Here is a 14,432-nt window from a genome sequence, read left to right as displayed (position 1 = left end):
CGCGATGAAGAGTGGCCCCCGCTTGCCGCAACTGGAGAAAGCCCGCGCACAGAAACAAAGACCCAACACAGCCAAAAATAAATAAATAAATAAATAAATAAATGGGGGGGGGAGATGTGGCACATATATACAATGGAATATTACTCAGCCATAAAAAGAAACGAAATTGTTATTTGTAGTGAGGTGGATGGACCTAGAGTCTGTCATACAGAGTGAAGTTAAGTCAGAAAGAGAAAAACAAATACCGTATGCTAACACATATATATGGAATCTTAAAAGAAAAATGGTCTGATGAACCTAGGGGCAGGACAGGAATAAAGACACAAACGTAGAGAACGGACTTGAGGACATGGGGAAGGGGAAGGGTTAGCTGGGACAAAGTGAGAGAGTAGCACTGATATATATACACCACCAAATGTAAAATAGAGAGCTAGTGGGAAGCAGCTGCATGGAACAGGGAGATCAGCTCAGTGCTTTGCAACCACCTAGAGGGGTGGGATAAGGAGTGTGGGAGGGAGATGCAAGAGGGAGGGGATATGGGGATATACATATGCATATAGTTGATTCACTTTATTATACAGCAGAAACTAACACAACATGTAAAACAATTATACTCAAATAAAGATGTTAAAAAAAAAAGAACTCCCACAACAACAAAACTCCAAATAACCCAATTTAAAATGGGCAAAAGACTTGAATAGACATTTCTACAAAGATGATATACAAATGGCCAACAATCATAGGAAAAGATACTCAACATCACTAATCATCAGAGAAACGCAAGTCAAAACCACAATGAAGGGCTTCCCTGGTGGCGCAGTGGTTGAAAGTCCACCTGCCAGTGCAGGGGACATGGGTTCGTGCCCCGGTCCAGGAAGATCCCACATGCTGCGGAGTGGCTGGGCCCGTGAGCCATGGCCGCTGAACCTGCGCATCCGGAGCCTGTGTTCCACAATGGGAGAGGCCACAGCAGTGAGGGGCCCACGTACCGCAAAAAAAAAAAAAAAAAAACCCACAATGAGATATCCCTCACACCTATTAGAATGGTTACTATCAAATAAACAAACAAATTGAAAAAAAAACAGAAAATAACAAATGTTGGCAAGAATGTAGAGAAAATGGAACACTTGTACACTGTTGGTGGGATTGTAAAATGGTGCAACTGTTATGGAAAACAGTATGGAGTAACCTCAAAAACAGTATAGAGTAACCTCAAAAAAAGTAAAAATAGAATACCATATTACCATATGATCCAGCAATTCCACTTCTAAGTGTATGTATGAGTGTGTGTATATATATATCCAAAAGAATTGAAAGCTGGGGCTCAGATTTGTACATCCATGTTCAAAGCAGTAGAAGCAACCCAAATGTCCACAGAAGAATGAATGAATGGATAAGCAAAATGTGGTAAATACATACAATGGAATAGTAGTCTTAAAAAGGAAGGAAATCTGGTTACATGCTACAATATGGATAAACTTTGAGGATATTCATGCTAAGTGAAATAAGCCAGTCACAAAAAGACAAATATTATATGATTCCACTTATATGAGGTATCTAAACTATTAAATTAGCAACAGAAAGTAGAATGGTGGTTATTAGGGGCTGGGGGAAGGAGGAAAAGGAAAGTTGTTTAATGGGTACAGTGTATCAGATGTGCAAGATGAAAAAGTTTTTGAGGTGTGTTTCACCACAATGTGAATGTAGTTAATTTAAAATGATTACGATGGTAATTTTTATGTTACATGCTTTTTTTTTAAGCTGCAATTTAAAAAAAAGTGAGATACTTGTCTATTCAACAAAATGCTCTATAGGTATTTAAAGAAAAAAAAAGACAAAGAAGACTAAAGAAGATATTTAAATACTGATGTGGAAGAAATCTATTTTAGTTTTAAAAAGAAATTTGGAAGATAGCCTATGAAGTCGAATTCTTTTTTTTGTGTTTAGTAAAAATAAAAAAGAGGGTCATACACATTGGTGGTAGGCTGATAATGATCCCCAAAGATATTGGGCTGTAATCCCTGAAAACTTTAAATGTTTTATGTGGAAAAAGGGTCTTTGCAGATGTGATTAAATTAAGGATATTGAGATGGGGAGATCATCCTGGATTATCTGGGTGAGCCCTGAATGCAATCACATGTATCCTTATAAGAGGGTAACAGAGGGAAATTTGACACACACAGACGAGAAGGCGATGTGAAGATGGAGAAGAGCAAGATCAGAAGAGGCTGGAGTGATGCAACACAAGCCAAGGGATACCAAGAGCCGCCAGAAGCTGTAGAGGCAAGGAAGGAGTGCTTCCCCAGGGCCTCTGGAGAAGCATGGCTTTGCCTCAATATTAGCCTCCAGTAAGACTCAACCTAAATTTTTAAAAAAATTCTTATTGAAATATTGTTGATTTACAATGTTGTGTTAGTTTCAGGCGTACAGCAAAGTGATTCAGATACACACACACACACACACACACACACACACACACACACACACATATGTATTTTAAGATTCTTTTCCATTATAGGTTATTACAAGATACTGAGTATAGTTCCCTGTGCAGTAGGTCCTTGTTGGTTCTCTCTTTTATATATACAGTAGTGTGTATATTTTAATCCTAAACTCCTACTCACCCTAAGTTTTGGACTCTGGGCTCCAGAACTGTGAGAGAATAAATTACTGTTGTTTTAAGCCACCAAATTTGTGGTCATTTGTTTCAGCAGTCATAGAAAACTAATACAACATTGTACATGTTTGAAAGCACATAAAACTTTTCTGGATGGATCCATAGAAAACTTAACTATGACCACTTTAAAAGAGTGTCTATGGGACTAGCTAAAGAATTTTTACTTCTTACTTTAATACCTAGCCATGTCTTTTTTCTTTTTTTTTTCTTTTTTTTGCGGTATGCGGGCCTCTCACTGTTGTGGCCTCTCCCGTTGCGGAGCACAGGCTCCGGACGCGCAGGCTCAGCGGCCATGGCTCACGGGCCCAGCCGCTCCGCGGCATGTGGGATCTTCCCGGACCGGGGCACGAACCCGTGTCCCCTGCATCGGCAGGCGGACTCTAAACCACTGCGCCACCAGGGAAGCCCTCTGTTTTCTTTTTTAAACAACAAGCTTCAATATTTTCTATCATAATGTTTTTAAAAGCTCTAGAACTTTAAAATTCCAACCTGGCACCTTGAGGATGGATCTGTCTATACTCGTCCCATAAGCCTCAATTCTTCCCCTTAACATTTTTTGGACACCCTATCTCCTTTGAAAGAAAGATCTGAATCTTTTTTTTTTTAATAAATTTATTTTTTTATTTTTGGCTGCTTTTTGTCTTCGTTGCCACACACGGGCTTTCCCTAGTTGTGGTGAGCAGGGGCCTACTCTTCATTGCAGAGCATGGGCTCTAGGCACACGGACTTCAGTAGCTGTGGCATGTGGGCTCGGCAGCTGCGGCTCGCGGGCTCTAGAGCGCAGGCTCAGTAGTTGTGGCGCACGGGCTTAGTTGCTCCGTGGCATGTGAGATCTTCCCAGAACAGGGCTCAAACCCGTTTCCCCTGCATTGGCAGGCGGCTTCTTCACCACGGAACCACCAGGGAAGCCCCCTGAATCTTATTTATTACCCCAGCATCCAGCAGAGTGCTTCGTCCTCTAATACATAATTCCTAAAATAGCACAATTTCATCAAATCATAGAAGTCTTAAATATACAATAAATGTGTTTTTTGAGTTTATAAATAAAATATTGTATGTTGAATGCGTATTTCAAATGTGAAAGGGAAACGTGATATATTTAATGGAATCCTCAAGTAAACCCACTTTCAAAGTGAAAAATTATTAAGTAATAGATTTCAAAAAATTTATAAGATTTTTGTCAGTTTTTTTAGTACCTATTTTTTGATTATAAAATCCATTAAAAGAGGGAAATTTTAACTTTAGAATCTTTCATTTGGTAAAGTCATGGCAGAACAGTTGCTTGTAATAAATCTTATTACAGAGCACTCTAGTCAATTTAAATTCAATCTAAACTGTTGTGTTGGGCGCTGGAGTTAGATCTGAGTTCTAAAGCTTGCTTTGTCACACACTAGCTGAGCCTCAGTTTCATTATCCATCATAACAGTACCATCTTCATGTGGTTCCTTATTTAATACACACTTCTGGAGCATTCATTATGTGCCAGGCACTATTCTAAACACTTCACATATACTAACTCATTTAATTCTCATAACTCTGAGATTGATATAAGCCCCCTTTTACAGACGAGAAAACTGAGGCATAGAGGTTAACTAACTTGCCTAAGGTGATTCAACTAACTGTAATGGTGAACTATTGAAGTGAAAATGAGATTTCTGCTTTATACCTGTTAAGAACCCCCCCAAATACCCATATTATTCCCCTGTCCCACAGGTACACTTAGTATGTAGCTAAGTACCTAATACAGAGTAGCATCTCATGATCTGATGCTATTCTGTATTAGGCACTTATCTACTTACTGAGTACAGGAAGTGAAATACAGTAGCCCAGGGGCAATACTATGAGGGTGTAACAGAGGCACTTAATCTAGACTGGAGGGTCAGGGAAGGTCTCCTTGAGAAAGTGATATTTAGGCTGAGAACTAAAGGAAATAAATACGGATTAGCCAGGCATAGGCATAATGACTAGATTTAATAAGAGAATGTTTCAGGCGTGTGTGTGAAAGCCTGAAAGAGCTAGGCAAGATAAAGAACAGAACTGCAACTCATGTGGCCAAAACAGGAGTTGAGAGAAAGGGCAGACTGAAAAGGGCCAGATCATACAAAGCCAGTGACTTCATGCAAGGAAGTAGTACTAACAGATGGCAGGGCAAATATCAAGCACTCAAGAAACAGTGGCTATCGTTATTGTGTTATTATTATAAGCATCATCCCAGAGTTATCTAGAGATTTTAGAAAGACTTCAGACTTAACCAAGCCCACATTTCAGTCCCCTGGTTCAAGAAAGGCCTAAGTTAGCTTAGAGCTCTTGGGACCAAGTAAGGCAAGCCTTCTCTGATCTAAAACAAACCATTTCATTGTGTATATAAGCAATCTATTCCTTTTTATCCTATAGAAAGCAGATTTACTACTAGTTAACCAAGTAAATGTCATTTTATAATACTCAAGGGGACTGTCCATATTTCGTTTGGAGGAATCCCCCATATTAAACATAGCTCAAAATAAGTAGGCAGTCCTCTAAAGCATAAAAAAACTGTTTTCCCTTACTTCCCAGAGATTTCTGACATGGGATCTAGTCTTTACTCCCAAATGAAGAACTCATGCTAGTTCTAGACTAGGGGGTTTTCATGAGACTTTCTTTTTTAAAAAGAATGTAGGAATGTATCACATAAGAAAAAGGACCAGAAGAAAAGTGTGTAATTATAGTACTGAAAAAAATTCCTAAAATCTAAAAATGAGAGACTTCATATTTTAAGTGAATAAGGACATGAAATGATTAAAAAAAAACCCACTGCAAATAAATACATAAAATAAATAAAACAGCAAAACAAATTAGAGAAACAGATGTTCTGGACAGCCAAGTTTGCCAGGTATCAGAGGTTTATCCCTGAAACAGCAATTATTATTATTATTTTTATTATTATTATTTTTTGTGATACGTAAGCCTCTCACTGTTGTGGCCTCTCCCGTTGTGGAGCACAGGCTCCAGACGCGCAGGCTCAGCAGCCATGGCTCACGGGCCCAGCTGCTCCGCGGCATGTGGGATCCTCCCGGACCGGGGCACAAACCTGCATCCCCTGCATCGGCAGGCGGACTCTCAACCACTGCACCACCAGGGAAGTCCCAACATCAATTATTTTATGTAACTTTTTCCCACGTAAAATAAATCTAAGAAAATACATAAGCCTCCCAGTCTTCTTAAACAAAGTAGACTGATAATTATTTAAACTTTTCAGGATAATCCATTTGAGCAATGAATCTAGCAAAACCCTCAAGATGTACTGCCAAAGAGGTATGAGGGAATCTTGCATCAAAACCAAATGGTTCCAATATGGCTTTTTTGAATTTTAATGTTTTATGTTTTGTAGCTTTCCTTCCTCAAACTTTGTGATCAAACTAACAGTTTAGCTTAGAGCAGTGCTACCTAATTTTAGCTCTTGATTTAAAGACCCAAGCAGGGGGACTTCCCTGGTTGCACAGTGGTTAAGAATCCGCCTGCCAATGCAGGGGACACAGGTTCGAGCCCTGGTCCGGGAAGGCCCCACATGCCGCAGAGCAACTAGGCCTGTGTGCCAAAACTATTGAGCCTGAGCTCTAGAGCCCGCAAGCCACAACTACTGAGCCCGTGTGCCACAACTACTGAAGCCCATGCACCTAGAGCCCGTGCTCCGCAACAAGAGAAGTCATCGCGATGAGAAGCCCGCGCACCGCAATGAAGAGTAGCCCCCGCTTGCCACAACTAGAGAAAGCCTGTGCACAGCAACAAAGACTCAATGCAGCCAAAAATAAATAAATAACTAAATTTATTTTTAAAAAATTTAAAAATAACCTCTAAGAAATATAATCAACATATCGAAGAATTAGGTTTCTAATCTCTTAATAAAATAATAAAAATTATGTCTGAAGAGGCAGGAGGTCACCAAGGCATATCTGACATCCTATCTATGCCAAAAATGTCTGGCCATTCCAACTGAGTCAGAATTTACTTTGAATGCATCTCTGAACAAAGATCATATTCTAGGAATAAACAATTGCTGTTACCAAGTAAGGGAAAACAATGTTTTCTGTGGTACTTAAAAAGAGTTACGGGGGGGCTTCCCTGGTGGCACAGTGGTTCAGAGTCCGCCTGCTGATGCAGGGGACACGGTTTGTGCCCCGGTCCGGGAAGATCCCACATGCCGCGGAGCGGCTGGGCCCGTGAGCCATGGCTGCTGAGCCTGCGCGTCCGGAGCCTGTGCTCCGCAACAGGAGAGGCCACAACAGTGAGAGGCCCGCGTACCAAAAAAAAAAAGAGTTATGGGGGACTTCACTGGTGGCGCAGTGGCTAAGAATCCACCTGCCAGTGCAGGGGACACGGGTTCAAGTGCAGGTCCAGGAAGATCCCACATGCCGCGGAGCAACTGAGCCCGTGTGCCACAACTACTGAGCCTGCGCTCTAGAGCCCGCGAGCCACAACTACTGAAGCCTGTATGCCTATAGCCCGTGCTCCACAACAAGAGAAGCCACCGCAGTGAGAAGTCCGCGCACCGCAACGAAGAGTAGCCCTGCTTGCCGCAACTAGAGAAAGCCCACGCGCAGCAATGAAGATCCAACGCAGCCCAAAATAAATAAATAAATTTATTAAAAATTAAAAAAAAAGAGTTATGGGGGGGAAGTTAGACCTCAGTAAAACGCATACCACAAAGAGGACATGTGTTTGGGACGTAAGTTTCCTCTGAAAGTTGGAGAGACCTGTATGAATTCATGTTTAGCTTAATGTAAATACAGATGGAAATATATAAAACAACTGTATGTATATGCATATAAATAACTTAATATACATACATACCTACCTCTGTTTCCTGAGAGGACCTACAAACAATGACAACCTAGCAATAAGCACACCTAGTATCCAGATCTCGGCTTCTAAATACCACTGTCCCATAAAAGGAACCAGGGCTGATTCCAGGGCTGGGACAGGGAAAATATAAGATGGGTCTGGAACATCTTGTTGTACAGAAAGGAAATGCTCAAAAAGAAAAAAAGGATAGGAGCATGTCAAAGGAACACAGGAGGAGCCAACCTGAAAGCTGCAACAATTTGAGCAAAAATAAATAAATAACAAAGAATCAGATTTTAAAACAGCTATTCATACTGATATAGATAAATGGTTAAACAGGAAAATAAATGGGGGAGAACAGACAAATCTTCATTACAAAATTCCAAATAATCTATGTAGATACTCTTCCTTTCAGGAAGTAGAATTTAAGCCTCCCACCCACTCTGAAGATGGGCTAGACTCAGTCACTCACCTCCAAAGAATAGGCATAGGGACCTCCCTGGTGGTCCAGTGGTTAAGACTGTGCTTCCACTGAAGGGGGCACAGGTTTGATTCCTGGTTGGGGAACTAAGATCCTGCATGCTGCATGGTGTGACCAAAAATAAATAAATAAACAACAACAACAAAACTTAAAAAAAAAAAAAGAATAAGTATAGAAAGGGAAAAATAGTAACTTTATTACTTAACCTGGCAAACACTACCATAACCAAGTGTTCAAGGTTAACATCATCAGTGATGTCATGTGGATATCGCATATTTCCTGATAGGAAATGATGGTATTCTGTAACATTCTTTCCAAAAACACATAACCCTTGTCTAATAATGAAAAATAATCAGACAAACCCTAAGGAAGAACATTCCAGAAAATAACTGACTAGTACTCAAAATTGTCAAGACCATGAAGATAAGGAAAGACTGAGAAACTGTCAAAGACCAGAGGAGACTCAGAGGGATGACAAGTAAAGGCAACAGGTTACCCTGGATTGGATCCTGAAACAGAAAGGTGATTATAATAGAAAACTACAGATATCCCAACAAAATCTGGAGTTCAGTTAAAACTAATGCATCAGTGTTGGTTTCTTCATTTTGACAAATGTACCATGTAAGATGTTAACAACAGAGGAGACTGGGTGAGAGGTATATAGAATTCTATATCTTTGCAACTTTTCTGTAAATTGAAAATTATTACAAAATAAAAAGGTTATTTTTTAAAAGTTTCCTCTAAAAAAAAAAAAAACCCTATCATTTATCTTCAAAAAAGTCATGTCTTGAAAAACAAAATTTAAAAAAAGTGGGAGGGCTTCCCTGGTGGTGCAGTGGTTAAGAATTCGCCTGCCAATGCAGGGGACACGAGTTCAAGCCCTGGTCTGGGAAGATCCCACATGCTGCGGAGCAACTAAGCCTGTGCACCACAACTACTGAGCCAGCACTCTAGAGCCCATGAGCCACAACTACTGAGCCCGCATGCCACAACTACTAAAGCCCGCGTGCCTAGAGCCTGTGCTCCGCAACAAGAGAATCCACCACGATGAGAAGCCCGCACACTGCAACAAAGAGGAGCCCCTGCTCGCCGCCACTAGAGAAAGCCCACGCGTAGCAATGAAGACCCAACACAGCCAAAAATAAATAATAAATAAATAGATAAATTCTTAAAAAAAATAAAATAAAACCCTAAGTCTCACAAGCTTTCTAAATAAACTAGCTGAAAAAAAGTCAGATTTCTGAAAAAGATTCAGGAAATCTCTCTTAAAAAAAAAAAAAAACGTGGGATACCTCACACCTACTAGAATGGCTAAAATCCAAAAAAACTGATGAAACTAAATGCTGACAAGATGTGAAGCAAAAAGAACCCTCATTCACTGCTGGTGGAAATGCAAAATGGTACAGCCACTTTTGAAGAGAGTTTGGCAGTTTCTTACAAAGCTGAACACTGTCTCACCATATGATCCAGCAATCACACTTGTAGGTATTTACCCAGAGGAACTAAAAATTTATGTCCACACACAAAAAAAGTTTATAGCAGCTTTGTTCGTAATTGTCAAAAACTAGAAGTGACCTAGATATCCTTCAATTAGGTGAATGGATAAACAAACTGTGGTACATCCATACAATGAAATCTTATTCAGCAATAAAAAAGAAATGAGCTATCAAGCCAAGAAAAGACATGGAAGAACCTTACATAGATACTCCTAAGTGAAAGAAGCCAGTCTGAAAAGGGTACATAGTGTATGATCCAATTACATTACACTCTGGAAGAGGAAAAAACTATGGAGACAGTAAAAACATCAGTGGTTGCAAGGGGGTGGGCAAGGGAGAAAAGGATGAATAGGTGAATTACAGGAGATTTTTAGGGCAGTGAAACTATTCTTTACGATACTGTAATGGTGGATAAATAACATTATGAATGTCAAAACCTACAGAAGTTTACAATATAAAGTGTAAACTTTAATGCATGCTAATTTAAAAAAGTCATTTAGGAGACTGGGGATCCCATAAAAGAATGCAGACTTGTGACAAGAGAATCTAACTATATTACAAATGTGTGAAACCACCTCACTGAAGTGGGTGGGGAAAAAGAACTGACCTAGGTAACTTTGGAAATGAATGGAGTCTTAAAACTAAAGGCAAAAGGAACTGCGTATAAGCATTGTACTTCTAGTTAATAAAGTTTCCTATGGGAGTGTGAATTAATTATTCAGATATTGCTATACATGTATACTGGAGCTGAACAATTAAGTAAATGGATGATGAAAGCCAAGTTTCTCACTGTTGAAGTGGAAATTCAAATCAACAAGGGGGAGGAGGCTAGAATGATCTCTATGGTAATGGATTAGACTTGGAGATATCAGTAAGAACTCATATTTAACTTAACATAGATACAGATGGTGACATACAGAAATATCTATAGATATGTCTATATACACCAGTTAGCATATACATCTATATTTCTTTGTTCTGTTTGCTGAGAGGGCCCCAAAAAAGACACCCCAGTAGCAATGAGGACACTTACTGCCCAGATCTTGGTTTCTATTACCATTCTCCAGTAAAAGGTGCCAGGGTTTCTTGGAGAAATGCCTAATTCTAGCACTGTGACACGAAATATACAAGATGAGCCTAGAGCACCTTATAGTGCCAGAAATTAGGGAAGTGCTCAAATATAATTAAATAAAAACAGCATGCACGCACACACACACACAAACACACACAAACACATGCACACAGATGTGGGAATGTTAAAGGGGCACAGGAGTCAACAGAAAGAACTCTCAATGGATAAAGCTGGAACAATTTCAGCAACAAAATAAAGTAGTATTGGAATATAACTCAAAGTATAAAATATCCTTCAGTTCATACTGATATAAATGTTTGACTAATTAAATTAATAAATGGGGAGAGAAACAAATGTCCCATGCAGAAGAAATTCAAATAAATTATGTAGATATTCCACCCCAAGGACAGGAAGCACAACTCCTCTCTCCGTAAGTGAGCTGTACATAATTACTTCCTTCCAAAGAGCACAGTATGAAAAGAGTAAAGAAACCTGACAAACACTACTTCAGCTATATGATCAAATCAATATCAACAGTCACAAATCATGCTGATGTGATGATGTGATGAATATGGCATTCTCTCTGTGATCTTCCACCCAAAAACTCATAACCCCAGTCTAATCATGAGAAAAACATCAGATAAATTCCAATACAGGAACATTCCAGTATACCTGACCAGTACCCCTAAAAACTTCTACAGATTTGAAAGTTTTTAAAAATAGGGGGAAAAAAAGTGGGAGGGGGAAGCCAGATCTGCCTTCTCTGCCAGTCAACACAAACAAAAAGCTATCATTTTCCCATGATTCTTAGCTGAAGACTTTCCAAATTAATCTGCTAAGATATTGCTCACATCCAAAGACACTGTAACACAGCCAACTGGTTAGTTATATATCGTCTTTGTCACTTCATTACATGGAGAAAACTATGTCAGTTTTGGCCAACTTTGTTCAGCAAATATTTTCTGACCACCTTATTTGACCCAACAAGCACTGCTTGAGTCATTGAGGTAACCTCACAGATGAAAAAAAAAAACCCCAAAAACCTATGCTCCCCTGCTCTGCTTTCATTTCTGTGAGGAAATCAGACAATATACAAGCAAACAATAAATGGCCTATCATATAGCAATAAACGCTATGAAGTTTAAAAAAAAAAAAAAGTGAGGTAAACATGACCAAGAGGGCTACTCTAATTGGAGCTTAGAAAATGCCTCTTTAAGCAGATGACATTTGAGTTGCGAACTGAGTGAAGCCTATATACAAAGACAGGCTTGAGGTAGGGGTAGAGCAGGTGGGAAGTCCCAGGCAGAGAGAACAACAAACACAAAGGCCAAAAAGAAATTAAGTTTAGGATTTCCCTGGTGGTGCAGTGGTTGGGAGTCCGCCTGCCAATGCACGGTACAAAGCTTCGAGCCCTAGTCCGGGAAGATCCCACATGCCACGGAGCAACTAAGCCTGTGCACCACAACTACTGAGCCTGCAAGCCACAACTACTGAGCCCACGTGCCACAACTACTGAAGCCTGCGCGGCTGGAGCCGGTGCTCCACAACGAGAAAAGCCACCGCCATGAGAAGCCCGCACACCGCAGCGAAGAGTAGCCCCCCATTCACCGCAACTAGAGAAAGCCCACGCGCAGCAACGAAGACCTAACACAGCCAAAAATAAATAAAATTAATTAATTAAAAAAAAAAGAATAAGTTTAATGTGTTTGAGATAAACAAGTAGGCAAGGCAACTGCCCGGACAGAAAAAAGCTAAGTAACATATTCTGAACTCTACAGGTAATATGCATTTAAAATGAATTAAAATTTAAAAAAAACCTCAAACCTCTCCAACATTGATCACCAGGAATCCATCAATCACAATGAGATCCAGATCTCAATTTTATGCCCCCACCTAGTCCCCCTCCCACTGTCACAGCTGTCCATCTCCCATATGGTAAATACTGTATTTTGAACTGCTCCACCTTCCCTCTAAAACCCACCATGCCTATGGTTCATATTTCATTATGTCTGTGACAGAAGTTTAAAAAAGGAGGGGGTGGGGGGAGATTCTACCCAGAAAATGATCCTGAATTCTCCCTAACAGATCTCATTACTTCACAAAGAACAACCAGAGGTTACGAGCAAACGCCCTGAAGACACACTAACTTGGGTTCATACTGAGGTTCTATCAGTTGTATGATTTCGAGCAAGCTGCGTAACCTTTCTAGGACTCAGTTTCCTCACCTGTAAAAAGTTTGAGAATAAAAAAAGATAAAACGTGGCACCTAGTGAATATTCAATAAATGTTAACTACTGCTGGTAAAAGTATTTGAGCATTTATTTTGTTCAAGGACTAGAGCTAGCCAGAGGGATTACAGAAACTACAATTTGCTACAGCAAATTGTTTGAGAGATAAAACTGTCAAACTCCCTTAGGTCAGGGGCTTTGTCTTTTTCTGGTTCACTAGCGTATTCCCAGAATCTAGAACAATGTTTAACACACGGTAGGCATCAATCTCAATATTTGTTGAATGAATGAAAGAGGCTCCATTAAGTCAAAGGAGCATAAGAGTATGGCTTTGCTCCAATGTGAAGAAAAGTTTTCCTTCCTCATCAAGATTTTTAACAATAACCTAAGACATTGTTAAATGTTTATTATTTTTAATTGCGTCCCCAAAACCTAAGACAGTGTTCATAATACTAAGGTACTCAAATTTATTGCAGTTAAAACTCTGCTGCTAAAATTAAGCTGTCTGTTAAAATTTTTAAAGTAATACGTTATAAAGTATATTGTTAAGGAATATCTTTGCTTGCCGTTGCCTGAGTGAACAAACTTTAAAAACTTGTGTAAAATTTTTTTCTCATGAGTTCACCAACTAGGTTTAATTTATGCTGGCAAAATATATTGATTTCACCTTTCTCTATATCATTTTATAAAAACAACATTACACTTTATCCAGTCACTTAAGAAAAGTTCAAATCTTTGATTCAAATCAATGATTTCTTAAAAGTTTCAAAAGATTGTTAGCTTAATTTATCAGCTCTTTAGGTCAAAGAAGGACTTTTCAGGGTGATAAAAATGGAGATAGGAGGAGTTCACCTCTCTCAAAATGAGTTTTCAATTACTATAATTATGCATAAAATAAGACAGGGAGCATTTCTGGGCCACGATTTGAAGCCTTGATTCCCCTAAGAATTAAATTGGAGCCATGCATAAATTTGGGGCAAGTTCTGCAAAAACCTCTTCATCCTCTATTGATGCTGAATGAAAAACTCATTGTTAAGATTCATCAACACGAATATATTTTCGAACACACAGCAGCCACTCTGGCAACACGACTTTCACCGTTTTCTATCCCAGAAACAAAACGGATGCATTTAAATCCAGCCCGACAATTACCACCATTGCAGGGTAGCTATCTCAACCGCCAGAGTGGTAAGAGCTAAAAAGCAAGAATCTAGTTTACCAAGCCCTCACCTTAAAGTAGCAAGGCCTGCTTAACCTACACTGCTGGCTATTGTATTAGTCCCCCAAACCTTCAGAGCTGGAAAGATACCTTAACTCTACTGACACCTTCTGAGAGAGAAAGCCAGGCGGAAGGGCGGAGAGGTATGATCCGAATCGTTAAAATCGCAGCAAGCCGGTGGGGAGCCAGGTGCGCGGGCAGGGACCCAGGTGCGCGGGCAGGCCCCGGTACCACTGTCCTTGTCACGCTCTGAGGCGACCAGGCCCTTCACGACCACCACAGCCCTCGGAGGCTCTTACTCATTCATTCATTTGACAATTACGCGAGGGGCGCCGTAGCCGGGCCGGCTCGCAGGCCCCCGCCCCAGTACCCAAACACCCTGAGCCGCCAGGCACGGCCCTGCGCCGCACGCGTCCCCAGGACGCTACCGCCCGAACCACG

General features: G+C 40.2%; 1 protein-coding gene across 2 annotated transcripts in view; it reads right to left on the bottom strand.

The window, feature by feature from the left end:
• CKAP5 (cytoskeleton associated protein 5) overlaps positions 1-14,432 on the bottom strand; it is a 115,634-nt gene that overhangs the window by 100,870 nt on the left and 332 nt on the right. The window lies entirely within an intron of this gene.

This window comes from Mesoplodon densirostris, chromosome 7, assembly GCF_025265405.1.
Source record: "Mesoplodon densirostris isolate mMesDen1 chromosome 7, mMesDen1 primary haplotype, whole genome shotgun sequence".
Classification (NCBI taxonomy): Eukaryota; Metazoa; Chordata; class Mammalia; order Artiodactyla; family Ziphiidae; genus Mesoplodon; species Mesoplodon densirostris.
This window is presented reverse-complemented; position numbering and strand designations above follow the sequence as displayed.